This window comes from Pempheris klunzingeri, chromosome 12 (assembly GCF_042242105.1).
Source record: "Pempheris klunzingeri isolate RE-2024b chromosome 12, fPemKlu1.hap1, whole genome shotgun sequence".
NCBI lineage: Eukaryota > Metazoa > Chordata > Actinopteri > Acropomatiformes > Pempheridae > Pempheris > Pempheris klunzingeri.
The window spans coordinates 4831267-4851781 of record NC_092023.1 but is presented as its reverse complement, the minus strand read 5'-3'; the positions used below and the strand labels follow the sequence as shown (position 1 = coordinate 4851781).

General features: G+C 43.0%; 1 protein-coding gene across 3 annotated transcripts in view; it reads left to right on the top strand.

Annotated features, from left to right (window-relative positions):
* Nucleotides 1-20515, top strand: part of slc25a16 (solute carrier family 25 member 16) — a 391343-nt gene that overhangs the window by 261294 nt on the left and 109534 nt on the right. The gene's annotated exons all lie outside the window — the stretch shown is intronic.

The following is a 20515-nucleotide window of genomic DNA, read 5'->3' as shown; positions in this document are numbered from 1 at the left end:
TGCTCATGTACGCTCGGAGATAAAGAATAATCATAAACACGACATCAATACAAGTGCAATACATCTAAATATACTGTATGCACACGCATGCAAATGATACAGATGCAGCTTTCACATACTCGCACATGACCACACACACAGAAACATGTTTTCAGAGGAGACAGCCTTGCCATTCTTCTGTCTACACAACACTAACACATTCTAAATTGACAGACGGGGAGAGGGAGGGTTGAAATATATTCTATATCTAATTAATTGATTAGCTGCAGATGGACAGTGAACTTGTTGGCAAACTAACCAGAGCAGCTAGGATGCGGATTGAAACATCACCCTGTGCCGTGTCCTGTGCCTGCAGGCTTTGGGCTCTGGTGTCCAAAGCCCAGGTGCTTTAGTTGCTCTGCCGCACCATGTGTTGACCTGGACTCTGGCTTGCCTTAGGCCTGCAGGTCTTGGTTAGCTCCAGATGTGGTCTTTGGACCCTGGATGATTAGACATGTAATGGAGGGCCAACTGGACTTGGCTAGTGCCTGCCCAGGAGCCCCAAAGGGCCAGAAGTGAGGGCTGTGCTCGGCCATATGATTTAGATAGACCAGGGTGTCATTGCTTTTTGATGATGCAATGGGTAGTTCTGCCTTGCAAGCGAATTGGTCCGATGGGTGTTCCTGCCATGCTTTATGTGTCTGTAAAGTGCACTGAGGTATGTTTTATGGATTGTTTTTAAGGTACCCAGTGGTAACCAAGAAACTAGTTAACTTTATTTCTAGCCTTTCCTTTCCGTGGTCATTTATGTGTCCTGCATTGAAAGAAAGAGAACTGCACAGGCAGCTCACATGTGCCGCAGAAGCCATAAATCTTTTAAAGGTGTTCTTCATCATCATTCATGTACTTTGATGAAGCTGACATTTTGAAATTATACGATATTCATGTAAGTTTAGAGATGGCTGGCATAAGAACTGGGACTTTAGAAAATTGAGGAGATTAAGTGACCTAAAATGAAAAGTTTAAAAACTAGGCCAAGTTGAATCAAAGATTATTTCTGCTGAAACCTTAGCATTTGGCAGCATTTGGTAGCATTTGCTTTTATACTGTAACATCACAAATGAACTAAATCCCTAAAAGACCAGAGACATTTTTATTTTCATCTGCAGTGCTCAGTTCCATTAATCACTGGTTTATATATGCAACAACAAAGCCACGAGTGCACATACAGAGCAGTGAGCTCATGCCATGTATGTGCACCACAGAAACACACTGCACATATACACACACATAGAGCAGTGCCATTAAAGCTGGGATACACCAAGAAACCTCAGCAAGATTTACAGATGGATTGTGCGATACACAAGCAGTGGGGTTGAGGAGAAGCAGGAGGGTCTGCAGGTTACAGTGTGTCCTCCAAGTCTGAGATTGAAAAATGTAACCCACAGTGGACTTTGAACAAGCAAGGACTAAGCTTTCACTTAGTCCTACATTCCTCCATTCATGTCTCTCATCGGTGTCTAATTGGCATTTAGCTGCTTCAGTGGTGCTCAGTGTATGTGTGTGTTTAGGTGTGTTAATGTGTGTGTGTGTGTGTGTGTGTGTGTGTGTGTGTGTGTGTGTGTGTGTGTGTGTGTATGCTCTTGAATTACAGACTTAATGGGGTCAGACAACTGGGAGAACAGCCACAGTATGGGGCCACAGCGTTTTGTGGGGCCATTTGGATGGACCCCACTGGGAGAACAACATTTTTTCAGAACTCTGTTGTCGTTATTGGCAAAACAAAAAGTGTCAGAATATTTGTTTTGGTGATGGTTAAGGTTAGTGTACGGGTAAGAGTCAGCAATGGGGTCGTGTTTTTAGTTACAGTATGCATTGTGTCTGTAGGAAGTCCCCACAAAGATAGAGATACATACTTGTGTGTGTGTGAAATCTTTAATGTCTATCTTTGTGAGAACTAGTTTGAGTTTTAGACCTTGAGAGTGGGGACGTTTTTGGCCAGTCCCAACTAGAATTACTGTATTGCTTTCTTAATGAGGGACCTTACAAGTATAGTACAAATGTGTGTGTACAAATGGATGTGCCCCCGTGTGCACAGTAGTTCAGCCTCATGATGATTTAACAACAAATGTGCTCAGAATTCAGAATTTCACAATATCAGATAAGAAATGTGTTGATGTCTTGGTTTAGATGCCCTGTAATTAGTCATTATGTGACAATGACTCATAACCTCCTTTTAATCTAAGGGATTTAGCATTTAAAGGAAATTAAAGGGACAATAATGAACCAGACTAAACATACTGTACCTGTGTGTTTGCATGTGTCTGTCAGACTAAACAAGATGAGGAGTCGGAGACAGTAGATGTGGTTTATTTCAGATCTGCTTGTAGCCATTGTGCAAACAAACACGAGGAAATACGCAATTAGAATAATGAGCACATGTGGCTCCGCTGCAGTGGCCAGTAGTGAGCGTCCACATAACACCGACCTCACCTCACCTAACTGGGCATCCGTGGTGGACACAGGCAAAATGTCCATGTATGTATGAATGTGTTAACGTACATCTGCACGTGTGTGTGTGTGTGTGGCAGGGCTGACTTAAGCCGAGATGTCAGTATGTGTTTGCACAGACCATAATGATTCTGCCAGGCAGCTCTCCCATGGTGGCAGTGCAGTGTCAAAGGCACACACACACACACACACACACACACACACACACACACACACACACACACACACTACTGCCCCCCACCCTCTCTTCCTCTAACGACATTATTCTCCCTCTCTCTTATTTACTCAGGCCAGCAGCACTGCCATGGCAACCAGCAGTGTTTTGGAGAGTGCTTGTTTAGGGAATGTGTGTCAAGGGACAGATGAGCGAACACATGGGACCCTCTCTGCTTCTCCAGGCACCTGAGAGGGGAAGAAGTCAAATTAGGGGGGTCGAGGGGGAAACCAGAAAGCCCACAAGCAGAAGCCCGGCACTTTTTCATGGCACCTGACCCTCTATGTGCACCTCAGATGTTGTTAATGCATGATATGTACAGGTTACCAGCCCGTTTGGCCCTACAACGCTCCCCAACATACCTGTGGACTGTGCAAGGCAGCGGCTGCTCTTTGCTTTTATTACTTAAGTATTCTGAAGCGACCTACAGCTGAGTTGTGCTATTGTAACAAAAATAGTATGTTTTTATGAGTAATTGCAATAGTAAACCCAGTGCCCTTGGATGGCAGAGAGGAGAACAACATTTTAAAATTCAAGACATTTCTTGTCGAGTGTGTAGCAACAGTATAGATCTGCAGAGCACCAGTGCACTGTTGCAGGCAATGGCTACAGTGTAGAGTGGCATTTCAAGGGAACCCACATCTGTGTGAGCTGGTGCGGCATTGGATGCCTGACCGGGTCCCTGCAGTCAGACCAGTACCTGTTGTTCCCTGTTTGAGCTCAAAGAGTTGAGGGGCTTTTGGGCCACTGAGCTACACTTCTAGGTCTGACCTCAATAAACTCAACTCACGTCTTTCCCCTCATAAAACCAGAATATCTCATGAAAAACGTCAAATATAGAAATTCTAATGCAACAGGTAGGTACAAACTACTGCAACTACTATATAAATTCTACCTTTTTTAGCTTAGAAATTAAAACACCTTTTTAGAATTCACTCAAAACGACTAAGACCAGGAGAGGGCAGTCATGTGTTGTATAGATAAACAGTGTGCTGTCACCCATGTATCTCTGAGGATTCATTTTTTAAAATATTTTAAGTCTTATTTTGTCCTTTTGTATCTGTGTGTATGAATAGTACTACATTATGTCTGTTGTGGAAGGGCTTCACGCGGCGGGTTTTCCCCATCCAGCAAAGAATTTGAGGAACGTGCCCGGCTTGATGAGTGAACTGGTCCAGAGGTGAGGGTGTAAATCTTTCTGTCAGATACTAAGCAGCAGTGGCTCTTTCACTCTCGGAACAACCACTTTCAGCTACTTTTGCTCATCTTTGCTGGATAGAGATCATTGCGGTGCTTGGCATGAGACATATGTGGCTACTCCACACAGTTCTCATCAGATTAGCAGTACTTAGACATCCTGCAGATAGGCGTGCAGTGAGCATGAGCACAGAGCCAATGCTGACTATAACTCAACTTCAAAGAGAGCTGCTCCTTCGTGTGGTCAGAGTGATAAAACTGCCCTTCAATGTAAGAATGTTAATGATCGGGGCTGAGCTGCTTTTGATGGAAGAATATATATAGAGAGCCAAGTGAGAGCGTGTGAAAGAGCCTAAGTGGGTGTATGGGTGTCTATGGTATTTCACAATAAAGGCCCCATAAACAGTACTTGAACATAATACTTAACACGGTAATACATAACAGAACCACGGAGATAAATGAGACTGTTAGAGCTTAATTAAGTATCAGTGAAGACAGTCCAGTGGGGCTGCTCTGGGTGCAGGACTAGCTTGGATGTGATCGCAGGTTTAGAGTGTGTGACCACAGACACTGATGAATAGAGACCGTGTGAATGTTCGGCCTCCTAAGCTGTGTGAGGGGCTAATTCACAGAGCCACTCGGGGGAAATTATGAATCAGATTGTTTTCGACACTACAACTAGAGTTTGGGCTCAGAGAGAGATGTAGAAAGAGGGGCATGGAAAGAATCACAGAGGATTTATGATGTCTGAGCCCTCCTGTGAGAGGGCCTTTCCTCTGACAGGCAAGGAAATACTTCTCCAATCTGTCTCCCTGCTGACACCAGTGCGTAACAGAGACAAACATGCCCCCCCTTAACCCACCCGTGCCCCCTCACTTTCCCCGTGTTGCTCTTGGTCTGCCCTGTCTTTAAATCTGCTGGTAATGATGCAGCTCATTGAAAGTGGTGAGAGCAGGGGAAAGAGAGACTGGGAGGAAAAAAAAATGAAGAGAAAAGGAGGGATACGTCCAGTCCCCAGAGCCGCAGGGATTCCCGAGCTGTGGAAAATGTGCGCTCGTCGTCTCTTCATCCTCCTCCAGAGAGCACAGTTTCCAGGAAGCGGAGGGGTTAAGCACACACAGTTTGGCACTGACCTCTCACCTCTGATTAGCCTAGCGTAGCCGCTAAGTGGTTCTCTGTGACTCCTCCAGTCAGTCTGCCAGCTTCTCGGGCCATTTTCACACAGTAGCAGCAGCCATGATGTATTTCATATGTCACACGGCCCCGACTATTGTGGTTAATGAATAGCCAGGCCAGCATTTTCACAGTTCACTTTACCTTGGTTTCACTGAGGGTGCAGATATGCATGTCAACTTTACCACGGATGTACACCCAGCGCAGCGTAGCTGACACATGCTAACTCAGAACAGGCTTCGGTTCTGTTGCTGTGCATGAATGCCCGCAGGCTGTAATGCTGGTTTGTTTGTGGCTTTGCATTGTGTGATTTTAAAGCCGTGCTGCTGTGAGCACTGGCTTTGGTCTTGTTTTTTCCTCTTCTCCCACAGCTGACCCATTTATGACCTGCTTTTTCTCGTCATGCCTGATATTAGAAAAGTTTAATCATTGCTGGGAGACATACAAAGAGGATTAACATTCCTGGGTCTCCTACACTCAGACGTTGCCCTTCTCCCTCCCGTTTCTCCTCTGTTCGGTCTCTCACCCCCCTCTCTTTCTCCCTTGCTTCTCTACACTTTTTGCCCACTTTCATTCCTTTGCTTGATACTTCAGTCTATTGCGTCTTTCATAATTCTGCTAGCAAACAAATATCTCTGACTGCAGACCTCTTATCTTATTTATTATACTGCAGATGTCTGTATAGGTGCTAGTGGACTGGTGTAATACTACCGCCAGAAAGTTGTAGCTGTAATGACAGCATCGGATATTTAATGCTGCTCTTGTTTTTCTCTTGCCCTTCCTTTGTTTGTTTGCTTATGTGCAGGATATGACCAAATTGTTTGTGTTTTGCTGGACAGTTAAGCTGCAATTACAGCATTTCACTGGAGAGGCTTCTTCTGCTCCCAGCCTGAGGGCTGGAGACTCTGTGTGTGGTATGTGGGCTCCCTGGTGCCATGTCTTCTATAATACATACATGATGTGTCTGCTGTTTGTGTATACTGTATCAACAGAGCATCTGTATGCTGTCACCTACTGCACACAGTGCTCTCTGTGTGGACGGTAATAGCGGCGCTGTATTTCACTTAGTAATGAGTTTGAAGAGAGATTAGTGTCTGCTGACCTTACGTCCGAAATCTAAAATCCAGATATAGACTATCTGCTATCTATTCCGCTTTTACAGGTCACAGGGAGCTAGAGCAATATATCATATTAATATATATTGAGCAAGAGGTGTGGTACGCCCTGGCCAGTCAATCACAGGCTGACACCTAGAGAGAGATAACCAGTCATGCTCACATTCACAATTTAGAGTCACCAGTTAACTTTAACTGCAGGTCTACGGACTGATAGGGAGAACCCAGAGAGAACCCAACATGTTAGCTCCACACAGACAGACCCCACCTGACCAGTCAATGAGTGAACAGCACTGAAAACCACACCACCATGTCTCCATATCCCAATATAATTCATTACATATCCAGATAAGGAAAGAGCGCTTTGTAAATAAAATAAATAGTTTATAGAAAACCACATGGAGAGGCCTGTTTCTTCTTCACTTAATCCTATTTATTTTTCTCCTCTTATTTAGAACTTTTGTGTAAATATTCAATTACGCATGTAACAAAATATGAATGTGTAACATGTAAGGAAGAACTCCTTATGTCGTCTTGGCTGATCAGAGTCCTTCTCCTGTTCAGATTTACCTCCTTTTGTGTTCATGTTCACTCACCTCCATGCTGTGTTAATGCAACAACTATCCACGGCGTGCAAAAGAACGCAAAGCATCATCCGAATGACGAAAAAGTCATTTTTGACACAGTAAATTAAAGGAAAGAGCACAATATGAAACCACAGACATTTTTCTAGCATCACACAATATTTATTGTCATATCCCACAGCCATAGTAGTGTGGTTATGGAGTACAACTCCGTTTCTCTTCTATCTATAACTGATTATGTTTACGTCTTTGCCACACACACACACACACACACACACACACACACACACACACACACAAACACACACGCATTGCAGAAGTTTAGGTTTTATAGAACATCCGATAAGATCTGACAGATCAGCTGCAACCACTTCTTATCAGGTGTAATTGAGTAAGAGGATGACCACCATGGCTCTCGCCCACTTTTTTGGGTGTAGGACCTACTCCCTTCAAACACACTCTCCAGCTATTCAGCAATGGAATGAGCGGGTAAATACATATTAAGATAGGGGAGTACTGAATGCTTCACATATTATTCACAGTCTAGCAGCACCAGGTGCACATTTGACCCTTGAATCTAAAGAAGGATCAACTGTCAGATCTTATTTACCAGTGAAACCCTGTAATATGAGTTTAAAGCCAATGTGTATGTTCGGTGTGCTGATTGTGAAGTGAGATTGTAACACTGATTTTAATACTTTTACGTTTAAAAAGCACACAAATGTTTGTGTATTAAAGCATTCCACATGTATGTTTTCCATGTGAGGCCAGGTGTGGGCTAAAACCAGATAGCTTTCTGCTGCAGCCGAAGAGCAAAGGTAGTGTTTCCAGAGTTTGTTTGATGTATGATGCTATCTACTGGATGTATAGCACCACCTCATTGCTGTCTCCAGATTGATGAGCAGTCCGCCTGGGGCTATACAGTAGAGACTCGGCTGGCCTTTGAAGTTCTTTGTTGATGAAGTCAGCCATCATCAGTCACAGCCTTGTTTCAGCTGTCCTACATCATGCTTCAAGAGTTTAAGCATTTTCTGGCCTTCAGTTATAAATCCAACTAATTTGGGTCCTCAAATAAATGTTTTTATAAGTCACGCTATTAAAGCCAGGCTCTATACAAGTAGCCAAAACACTAAATAGAACAAATATTAAGCTTTATTACGGCGTTGGACCTCTCCTGAGCCATCAGAACAGTTTGAACTCTGGCATTTTATTCTATGAGTGTCTGCAACTCTGCTGGAAGGATATGACGGCATTCTTCCATGAGAGATTACATTATTGGCCTTTTAATTGCTGTTGGTAGTTAGTGGAAAGCACTGCTTCTTTCGCCAATCCAAAATGTCCCATTTAATAAGTGTTAAGATGTGACTGACATAGCTATGACATATGGTTCACATCATTTTTATGCTCATCCAAATGTTTTAGTGACCACCGAGGCCCAAAGGATGCAGCTAATGTCTTTCTGCAGGCAACCACTCCCGTTAACTCATGGGACGAATAGGATCACCCAGATCGCTTTTGCATTTAAAAAATATCTTTTTACGGTCTTGGTCGAGAGCAGCCACCCTCGTTGCCAGTGTACTGGCCAAGCAAGCGTTAAATGGTGGAATAGCTGTGTCATTAGTGTTATCTGGTCCACCCCACCACAATCTGACCCCCCTCTCTGCTTCAGTGTCGCAGCAGCTTTCATCAGTCATAGAGCTGTTCTTCTCAGCCTATCATCAGCTGTCATTAGTGCTTTGAGAGGCCCTGCTCTTACTCACACACACATACAGACACACACACACACACACAAGTGACACAGCACAGGCTATTCTTCAAGGTTAAGCCTAAATGCTTCATCACGTGGGAGTTTTTGATAATATTTCAGCCAGAAATTTCAGAAAACATCCCGTACACATTCTTTATTTTTGGAAGGTTCGTTGTAATCTGATGATTTGTGACACCTGCTTTATGTTTTTGACCTTGTCAAGGGGAAAGAACCTTTTCCCAGAAACCTCAGCACACACCCTAATTGATTGCCATTTGCCATTGACCATGACCGGTCATAACACATAAACACACAGACACACATACATGCACAAACATCCCTTCCTGATACGATATCTTCTCCAAAGGCATTTCTTGTCGACAGGTAGCCAATAAAGCCATCATTTTCTGGAGCGACAGGATGACTTATTGCCACCATTCTGTCTCTGTTTCACTGACTACACACATCTGTCTCCCCAGTTGTTACTTTGACAAAGACATGACCCAGTTTAGGCTTGCAACAGGCCTTTATCATTATTGGCCTTTTTCACGGTATATGTGTATCCCTTCGACTCAGATACCAGACAATGCAAGCATACTTTTCCTTTTAAAATACCGTTATGTAAGTATTTTTAATCCTTGGAAAAAATGTACCGGGGAGCTCTCTTTAAACATTTGGCTTGGCAAATACAACTTGAGCGGTTACATGTGCTACCCACTGATTAAATACATCAGACATTTACATGCCACATTATGGAGGGGTTGCTTTGTGGGAGTAAGCTACTGCTGTTCCTCTGGCTGTAGGCTTTTTCATGCTGTACTACATTTTATATTTCAGAAACCGATGATAAAGAGAAGCGTATTTTATTTGTGTTGAAGAATCTGTCTGTTTGCTGCTAGAAGCTGATTCAGTTAGCTCTGGCCTCTTCTGAGGCGCCGTGTCCGGCTGATCTGACTGACTCTCAGAGCCCCTGTTGTTGTTGTGAAAAAGTATTGGTGTTTGCTTTGGCATGGGGAAACCTGTAAAAGTCTATTCTTAGCCTTTGAAAAATTAAATCGGGTAGTCGCCAAGCTGCTGGCTGTGAACTGAGTGACTGTGTCATGCCTGGTAAATATAGATAAAACACACACACATACATCAGTCACAAACCTGTGTGTTTCAAGTGTAACCATGAGGCTAATTGCAGGCCCGTACAAGTGCATGTATGTGCTAATGTTGTATGCACACGTATGTGAGCAAGCTCCTGTCTATATCTGTCCAATGTGTGGATGAGCCAGTCCAGCACAGTTTGAGCGTTGTTTGATGAGCTTGGCATAGGAAGCCGTTGATTTGTTGACTTGTCCCTCTACATCAACAGAGCTGCCAGCAGTAGGTCTACAGTCGATGAAATGACAGAGAGAGAGAGAGGAGGAGAGAAGGTGAGCGGTGTCGAGGCTGTCCTGGCTCCTAACTGATCATATTCTCCTGACCTTAGGATACAAACACACAGTGACTGATAGATTTAACAGTTTATCATCCATTTTCTCGTAACCTTTTAGATTGCAAAAATGCCCACCACTGTATTTTATATGTAGAGAGGTTCGTGAGGTTTATCTCGCTGAACTGTAAAGTGTCAGTCATCAGAACCTTGTAACATACAGAGGACAAAAACACAGGAAAGAAGCTCCTTGTGGCAGTAACATTTCTAAGAATCAGGTCACAGCATCTGAATATTTGAGTGGATCAAAAACCTGACGCTATGGCTTCCAGGCAGCGGGTTGGTCCCCTGGGTAGTGCCAATGACACATCCAGCAAGGACAGCTCATCCAAGGCATGGGGCGGTGAGTAAACAGAGACTTAGTGGTCAGTGCCCGGTAGTCACAATGATGAATGAAAGGTGAATGGATGGCATTTGTTGGGGATTTTCGGTTAGGAAGGGGATGGACTGCCAGGAAAAGGGTCTAAGGGGCAATACTGGACAAGCAGGGATGGGGTGGTGGGGTGCTAGTGTGTTATCTGCTGTCACAACAGATCAGCGCAGGCCTCGTTTACTTGCAGCACACATTCATAGCTCAGGAATCTCCCCTTTTGTTTCTGCCAGCCGTTATGCATCAAAGTGTGCTACCAGAAAAATGCTATCGTTCAGCTGTAGCTACAGATGCCCTCTCTGTAACTGCTGAGCTAGCTGCTTGTGCCTCGTTAGGTAAGGTAATGCCGTGTGTGTCTGCAAATGTGCGCATGTTTGTGTGTGCTGTGGGCCAGTGATGGCTCTGTCTTTATAAGCTGGTGTTGACAGGCAGAGACAGAGGTTGTGTAGAGTGTGATGATGGAGACAGGCGAGCTCTCTCAGATAGCTGAAGGTCAGAATCACCAAGGGTTTCATCATCACTCACTCACGGCGACTGCACTGACCAGAAGATGACTGTGCTCGTCCTTACAGTCCATCTATGTCATACACACTCTGAAACAGGCATACGCAACAGCAAACCACAACAGTCATATTTGTATTGATTTACAATATTTAAAAAAAATAATTTGATAAGCAAAGCACATGACAAAAAGCAATAGGGTCATTTTTCCCTCAAAAAAAAAAAAAGTCAGGCATTAGCATGTGTATTAAGTGTTAGCTTGTCTGGCATGCAAACTAAGTCCAACTTTCCTCTTTGCTTTTTCTCCTTCAGACTTCCAGTGGCTGAAGGCTTTTGTGAATCAGCTGCAAGCATGCAGACAAAACACATGAAAGTGTGTGAGCTACTATAGATTGGAATGCTAAGTCATTGCACTTAATCTGGATTTGTACTTTATTCCTTGACTTTTTTTTAAAACATTGCACAGGAGGGTGTCTTTACAGCTCTAACAAAGGGGGTGCAGAAATTTCATGCATATACATTATGCAATTGGAAGGATTAAATAGTCTGTAAAGATCCCTTGATCATGCTGATCCCATGATCTCTTAGGCTCATAACACCCTTTAAGCCCTTTAGAAAACTCCAAAGATGCATGGTGGTCCACCTGAAAAATCAACATGTGCCAACTGTGCTGTGATAACATATGTAACAGTCATTGATAAGTACAATTTGTTTGTAGCTGTCACACACTGATACATGTGCACCTCCTGGCACTCTCACTAACACACACCACTTGGATTCCACTTAGTGGAAACTTTCCCATTCCCGTTGAGACTGTCTTAGCTCTTGCTGTCATATTTACTGTCTCCACATGATGAATAAACCTGCTCCTGTTCTGCTAAACCCCTGCGGTCACAGCACATGTAATCCAGGTAATGGGGCACGTTTGGATTCATCATAATGCACATTTTGTGGTGCAGTGTAATTAAAAAGCAGTGTAATGTCCCACTATGTGGTTTGGATAGCTACCCTCGCTCCTTACTTCATCCCTCTGAGGAGGAGGAGGAGGAGGAGGAGGAGGGGTGGTGTGCGGACACTGTGAGTGAGTGAGAGAGAGAGAGAGAAATGTGTAGCATGAAGTGTAATTAAATATGTATTGAGGGAGAGAAAAAGGAGACATGGTCATCAAGAAAAGACACATCCATAAGCAGTACCTGGCCCTCGGGGCTTTGCCTTTTCATTGTATATGAGCTCCAAAATCCCTGCTGCCAGGTTATCATCCTGACCCACCTGAAGACACAATACCATGAGATTATACCAGAAAATTCAGGAACATGGTGTTACTTAAAGTTCTGCATGAAGGTTTATGTGTCCCATGACTTATTATGAGAGAGTGCAACATGCTGAAATACCACCGATGACTTGAGAAGCTTTTCTTCATCCTGATATGCTGTCGAAACTCTGTCATCATTTGCAGACTTCAATGCTTTTGTATGTCATTTCAGTTATTTAAGCAATCCACCGAGCAATGACTTCATCAGTATATGATTGATATAAGTGCTTTCAGCTGCACTTGCTATTCTCTATCTACATGTGGACATGCTGAGGAGCTGTTCCACCATATTAGTTTCATCTGGTGCGTTTTTACCACATGTGAGTGGGATTTTCAGTTGGTAACGCAAAAAATAAGATTTTTTTTACACCTTTACTTTAATAAATGTATGAAAATAAACCTTTTTTGAAATTAAGGTGGCGCTTTGATGTGGTATATAGCCTTGTCTGAATGCTTGGACAGAATTGATCACAAACCCACAGACCAGGGTGTATTCTCTCAGTCATCGCCCTGTTTGTTTATTCTAATGTCCTTTATGCCAAACTCTGTTTATATATATATGTACGTCCAAAATATATGTTGTCGTCTAGCAGCGGTGCTGTGTCTTTCACCAGTTTCATTGAGGACTCATGAAGGCTGACGACTGTGTGGTGAAAACGTGCTCTTGCGTCCTCCCTTTCTCTCATGAAGGTCTCCAGGAAACTCTGCTCTGCGTCTGTCATCCCCTAAACTCTGATCTCTAAAATGCAGACACAGTTATGTATAGATAAACAGATTCCAGTTAGATGAGACAGAAAGATAAACAAATAAAGATTTGGACAGAGGAAACCGTAGAGTAAAAGGAGATTGGATGGACAGAGAATTGGTCAGCCGAACTGACCGACCTCGTGCTCGTCTTGGCCAGAGATCAGTATACAGAACATGTGAGAAGCACTCCATCTATGGCAGACAGTGAACAGGGTTCATTCCCTTCATTCAGTGCATGTTCGAGAGGATCATAAGTTTCCAAAATCATGTAAGCTGAGCGGGGAACAGAAAAAAGCAGCGTAAATCATTTACATCTGGCTCGGTCCTGCTAGACAGCCACAAGAGCTCTGTGGTGGAATACAGAGCTGCCTTTTTCCCGTGCCCTCTGCTGCTTGTATTTGTCTATCCGTCTTCTTACTCTCTGTCCTTCCATGTCTGCGGAGGTTTGGGGCTCCAATATTTATTTTCATTTTCAATTCAATTCCATTGTAAAAATGTCAGAAAATGTCTATCACACGTTCTCAGGGCACCAGGTGACATCCTTAGACTGCCTTTGTCCAAATAGTCGGCTTACTGATCACCAAAATTGTTCTTTTGATTAATTCATTCATTTTCAAGGACTCATTTGGCGTCATTCAGAAACTTAAAGCCTGAAACTGAAAAAAATGAATGTGTTTGTGGTGTTTTATGTGTGTTGTTAATTATCTTTCACTGAGTTGAAAAGGTAAGCAGGTTAACTGACACTGTTTTAATAAGAAATTAATCCTTCCAGTCATTTTTAAACAAAACATTTGATGGTTTCAGCTTCTCAAATATAAATTTCTGTTTTTTTCCGTTTTATATCATTGTAAATGGGGTGTCTTTGGGGTTTGGAATAAACAAGCAAATTGGAGATGTCACTTTGGGCATGACATCTGTACATTGGACATCTGTATTCGCTGCCAAGATGCTCTAACTTCCACTTCTTCCACCTGTTTTTCATTGCATGTCTTAGATGTTGCTGCGGTCAGACAGTTGATGTTTTGACATCCCAAGGGTACTCACCCAACCCACACCACACAACCCTCACATCCCACACTACAAAACAACACAACTCTTCTGATGAAACATTTTCCATTGAAACATGCTTCCTCCTCTTGCCCAAGTGCTCCACTATGCCAAACATGTGCTGCTCTTTTGAAATGCTGGATCATTAATGTCCATAAACACTTCAAACACTGAAGAGCAATAGCTCTGAAGCTGGCTTGGTGGAGCTGCATTTGGTGGGGTTATTGTTTTAGGCAGTGGGGGAAAGTACAGACCGTTTTTTGGGCAAGCAATCTGCTCATGGAAAGGAATCAGATGATTAGGACTGCAGTCTGTATTCACACCAAGGACAAATACCAGCAGGGAACATTGAAGGACTTTAAGGACTTACAGCAAATTGTGTGAATATTTATTACAGCAGGCTTAATGTCAAAAATTCTACTAAATTTTTTAGTCTTTCTGATAAATCCAGCACGCCATTCACACACTAGAAATCCTAAGCACATTTTGGAGACATCAGTGCGCCATCAGATGTGGAGCTGTGCTTAAACTGAGTCATTCTAATCTCATTTCCCATGTTTTGTCAACCTGAAAGACAGAAGCAATCGCATCATTTCAGTTTCTGTGCCAAACAGGTACATTATTTTTAAGCGATATTACAAGGTTGCTAATTGAATGCGGTGGATGTATCCAGCTGTGTGAAGTATCCTCTGTCTTGTAATTACAGGATAGTTGTGTGTTATGTCACCTAAGTGTCCTAGATTTGATTATATGCAAAGCCTGGTAGAGGGCAATGGTGCAGAAAGTGGTCAGTGATAATGAAACAATGACAGAAGTTCTTGTCTGAGAGCACGAACTGCGGGTTGTCATGAGGGCAAAGAGGAGTAAAGAAAAAGATAAGAAGTGTGAGATATCCGCTGGCCTGAGGCTAAAGAGGTGCAGAGGATTGAGAGGTAGACGAGAAGGCAAAAGCAGGCTTAAGTAGGGCTTCAAGCCTGAATAATGCCCAACAAGGCCGGTTAAGATGAAAATAGTTGTGTAACTAAATCCAGGTTTTCTGTCGGATTGGTTTATAGACGTTAAACCATTGGTGGATCAACTCAACAGAGTAATTTGGTAATTAAAAATGCCAAATATGTACAAATTTATTTTGATGAATTCTTGCTTTCAAATGTAAGTGGAATGTCTTTGGGTTTTGGCCTTTTGGTCAGATAAAAGAAGCAATTTGAAGATCTTTTTCTGACATTTTTAGATTAAACAATCAATAAATCAGAGAAATTAACAGTTAATTAGATTATGGACCCAACAGTTACACATCTAAAAGTGTGGAACAGAAACAAATTACTGTTTTTACCTCGTGACTGCATCTGCATGCTGATATTTTATCATTGATTGATTGTGTTTTCTTTGATTTCTGTGATTTGAGGTTCTCAACCAAGTTCCCAACAACATAACAGTACGTTGTCACACTACAGATGTCTGCAAACTAATCAGAAATCAAACTATTTCCTTTCTTTTTCCATTTATTTGTATTTTCTAAAGCGACTTCCCTTCTTGCCCATCCTTGTCTTTCCCTTTTTGAGCTAAACCCTCGGTAGCTTTTGCCAGCACACATTTCAGTTTTGGTAAGTCTAGGACACTCCACACAAGCCTGCCCACAGTTGGCCTGACCAGATTCAGCTCAATGAAAACATTCTGCCAATTGTTCAAGAGTGAAGTCTTTTGTTTTCAACGTAACCAACAGATCCAAAAGATACACATCAATACAGATCTGGGAAAAAAAAAAAAAAGCCCATTATGCTGTCCAGGTCAGAGGGAGGACACTTGATGGCAGAGTTGGTAATGACACAGGGACTATTTCCACCTAACAACCACAGAATGCCACCCAAACACACACTCCCTGAGCCCCAGTGGTTATCCTGGTCCGTTTGAAAAGAGATTGACAAGTAGGAGATGGGAGATTATGTCAATTAGTGGCCATGGTCCCACCTGATGAGACCGCCTTGTCTCTCGGGGTCTGATGAGGTCAGGGTTCGCGACCTGACTGCCAAAACATGGAGGCTGCTAACCCCCAGCCACAGAGGAGGGCTTTGACTCTGTGCACAGTTTTATCAGCCTGCATGCCCACATCCACCAACACACACTACCCCACACAGCTACACAATTTCACCTCCCTCTGACCTTCCGCTCATCCCTGCCTGACCTTGACCTCTGCTGTGTGTGTGGTGTGTGTGTGTGTGTGTGGTGGGTGTGTGTGTGTGTGAAGAGGGAGGTCAACAGGTCTCCAGGGAAACAGATTTATTCATTGGCTGATGCTTGTCTTTCCAAACGGGTGTAAATCTCCGCACCAGCCAAGTGTCTGTTCATGCACGTGGGCGTGTGAAGAGTATGAACTCTGGTTTCCGTTAATGTTTTTTGCGGCCGTATTTGTTTTGTCTGTGCCTTTGCACCCTGGCACTCGTCTGTGTAAACACGTATAGATGCGTGTTTGACTGCACCCATGAATATATCCTTTAATGTTTGCGTGCGCAAGGGGGTGTGGGCGTGTGTGTGTGTGTGTGTGTGGGTGTGTGTGTGTGTGTGTGTGCTTTCCATGCAGCTGTAAATCTCAAGACTGACATGTTGGTTCAGTAGGGAAACAGCAGGTTTGGGACACACTGATGGCCTTCACATATGGCTTCAGGACCCTGCCCATGGGAGGCCTTCTACTCCACCTATTAATTTATTCATTTTCCACTGCAGAGGAGACACTGCCAATGTGATTGTTTCCGAGAGCCAAAGTCCCTGGAGAGGAGCTTGGGTGTTTTCTTATCCAGTCCCTTCTCGCTACTCATTCTTTCCTTTAGCCTCTTCAGTCCCCCTGCCCTCTTTTCTCCAGGTCGGTGTCCTGTGTGTGTGTGTGTGTGTGTGTGTGTGTGTGTGTTCTGTGGATCTAAACTCATCCTCTAGTGCAACAGGCCTAGCTTTGAGTGTCATTGTCACTGTGTAATTGTGCCACTGCATCAGCGTGAGACAAGAGAAAAGACTGCTATCAGACAGTCTCTCATTAACTAGTCACTGTTTTGGATAGTTTGCTAATTCCAAAGAAGAATAGAAGCAGCCAAGAGACATTAGGAATCATCATCTCCACTCTGATAGGTGGTTTTAGATGCATTTTGGCTGCTAACTTATCAGTGCCACCATCGAATGATGTGTACGGGCACGAGAAAAAGCTGTGAGTTCCCATGATGATGAGCAAAACCTTTGGATCAATTTATCCATGCTAGTCATCCATGTGTTCATGTGGATTGATGGATAGTTGTTACACTAGTTAATCTTCAAGTTCTAATTCTGGCTTTTTGTTTGTGGTTAGAATCAGATTAGTGATCTGAAGTGTCTATGTGTGGCTAAATATAAAAAAGTAAAGCGTATTGCATCTTGATTTTATCTTAATACAAAACACATGTATATACATATATGTATGTGTGTGTATATGTATATATAAATGAAATAATTTCATGACCCCATGACTAAGAGATAAAGGACATTAATTATTAAGACTAAAGAGTCTTAATAATCTTAAGTCATCTCAAATCATGCAGTATTATCAATATTATACTAAAGCTATTGTTACAGTGCTCTGTTGCTGCTCTGTTTCAGCTGACCAATCAATAGACAGAGTCAGATCGAGGAGGGCGTAAACCTGGTAAAAGCCAAATACACCTGTACAGCTGTGGAGCAAAGAAGGGAGGGAGCAAGATCAGCAGAATGGAAAAGGCTAAGACACCTAAAAAACCTTCTCCAGAATTAAATCACTCAGCAAGATGTTAAATGACGCATTCGTGTGAATGTGAAGGTAAAACAAAGAAAAGCAAATGATCCCTTTGTCTCTGAAAAGCAGTGATTACAGATTCCTCGTGCGCTGTCAGAAGGTTCAGACTCCACCGTGCAGTGGTTTGGAGATTACATTACTGAAACAATCCTTCTTTATCATTCATATTCATTACGACTGAGAAAACTGGCTTTTTAACTCGAGCAAGTCTGCATGTAAATGAGAGCAGAGTTGTGGAAAGCGGCCTTCTCATTGTGTGTGCATGTGTGTGTGTGTGTGTGTGTGTGTGTGTGTGTACCACATGTAGAAAGTTGCTCTGCCTTTATTATAAGGAGAAAATGATTCCCTGGCTCGCTCTAGGCTTTTTAAAGGGAGCCTTACACGGCACACGTATGCACAGCGAACACACACACACACACACACACACACACACACACACACACACACACACACACACACACACACACACACACACACACACACACACACACACACACACACACACACACACACACACACACACACACACACACACACACACACACACTAACAGAATGAAACATCTTTAATGCATTTCACTGAGCAGGGCAGGCCAAGGCTCGCAGCCAGTGCAGTTCCTCTGTCCATGCTCTGCTGTTTCCACCCTCTCTAACTCTCCTCTTCTAAATTAATGTACAACTTTCTCTGTCCTCCCTTCCTGCAGACAGGTGGTCTCGTGGTTCAAACCAGAAGGATGTTGGCTTACTGTGTAATGCTGTTTTAATGGTGCCTTGTGTGGTGGGTAGAAAGAGACATGCTGCAACGAATCGGAATTCTTCTGACTCTCCAGAACATTATATAATGGTCCCTTTCTGTAGAGGCAGACTAGTCAAATCTGATTAACGTGTGTATGAACATATGTGTGTGTGTGTTAAGTGTTATTTACATAAAAGATAACAAAAAATGTTGAGCTTATTCCAACTTGTCCTGATATAGTAATGATATCTAGAAAGTAGCAAAATGATCTTTTGGATTGGCCTTGTTTTTATAGATTAACTGGTAACAATTTTGGTTATTTATTTTGGTTATTTATAGGCTTTTTGCTTGTTTTAATAAAACTGTACTTTGTTGCCAAGTGGCAGTACCACATCCAAGTCCAATAAAGTTCAAAACATCAGCAGTAAATGTCTTTTAAAAGCTTTTTCAGTCAGTTGCCCTGAATCAAAGAGCGAGGGCTTCCTTCCAGACTCTCAGTTTCTCTGTAACGCTCCACCCATCCTGAAAACTGGAGTGGGACTACAACATCTCTAATACTGAATATTGGGCCACTGGATATTTGTTCTTAAAAGAAACAAAATAAAGAAATCAAATAAAACCTAATTGATAAAGAGATGAACTGTTCACAGCCAGTGGATTCAGTCTGTGTAGAAATATACTATGAATCTGATTTACAGCACAAACATTCAGGCTCCATTTGCTCATTTCCCAGATGTGAACTTCATCACAGAAAGAAAAAGTATTTGGGGAAATTTAAAAAAAAAAGTTATGTCTAAAAAAAAAAAAAAAGAAGAAGAAGAAAAATGTAGAAAATCTGAACAAATGTGTGAGTGAGGAAAGTGTGTGAAATGAAAAAACTAAGTACAACATTAAGTCCTGGAATGTACAGCATATAATAATGTATGACTTGTTGAGATGAATCTTTTCTACAGTGTTTGGTGTGGGTGTGGTTGTGTGTGTGTGTGTGGGTGTGTGTGTGTGTGTGTGTGTGTGGGTGTGGGTGTAGGTGTGGGGGTGTGTGTGGGTGACAGCCAGACAGATGGCCACTGTTCAACTGTGAAAAAGGTGCTGCTTATCAGCGCACTGCAATAAAAACAACAATGTGGCCATTATTCTGGTGTGTGTGTGTGTGAGTGTGTGTGAGTGACTGTGAGTGTGTGTGAGTGTGTGTGACTGAGTGACTGTGTGTGTGAGTGACTGTGTGTGTGAGTGAGTGACTGTGTGTGTGTGTGTGTGTGTGTGTGTGTGTGTGTGTGTGTGTATTGTGGTGATGCCCTTTCTTACACTACTTTTCTGTAATCAGTCAATCAGTGTTGTAGCGCATGTTTGATGAAAATTGTTTGTTTGAGGTCTCATTGAAGGAAAGTGAGGCAATGGGAGCTTGTCGTCATGCTTTTCCCAACACGTGTGTCTTTTGAGTGTGCGTATGTGTGTGTATGCAGATGTGTGTGTGTGTGTGTGTGTGTGTTCTGGTCCCTCATCAGGCCCTTATTATAGACACCAAGTGACCTTTTAGGAGGTGCTGATGGGTGTCTGTGAGACTCAGCCAAGTTTCTCCCCGTCTCCCTTTTCACCTTCCCTCTTTTTTGTGTCCGTCCACGTTGAGTTCACTGATTCACCTCTTCTTGATTTATGAGAGCTGCTCATCATCGCTCTCACTACTACATGCGATCTGTGACATGAGAGGTGATTCAACTCTAAAGGAGGGGAACACTTTCCAACAAAGGCCTCTCCACCTGTGGAAAACGTGGATTTCTAGCTCAGTGGTTATCAATGTTTGATCGCTCGCAGAGAATTTGTAGGTTAGGAGTCCAGCCATTGTCCCTGTCTTCTCCTGTTTCTGTCATTCCACACAGTGTGCACTATCTCCACCATCAGCTGGAAATAGGTCATCACTCCACTGGCGTTCATGCTTCGAACAGTCTCCAGAAGTCTCCACATTTCGGGAAATATGGGCGTAAGACGTTAAACATTTTACAGTGTCACAGTTGATCC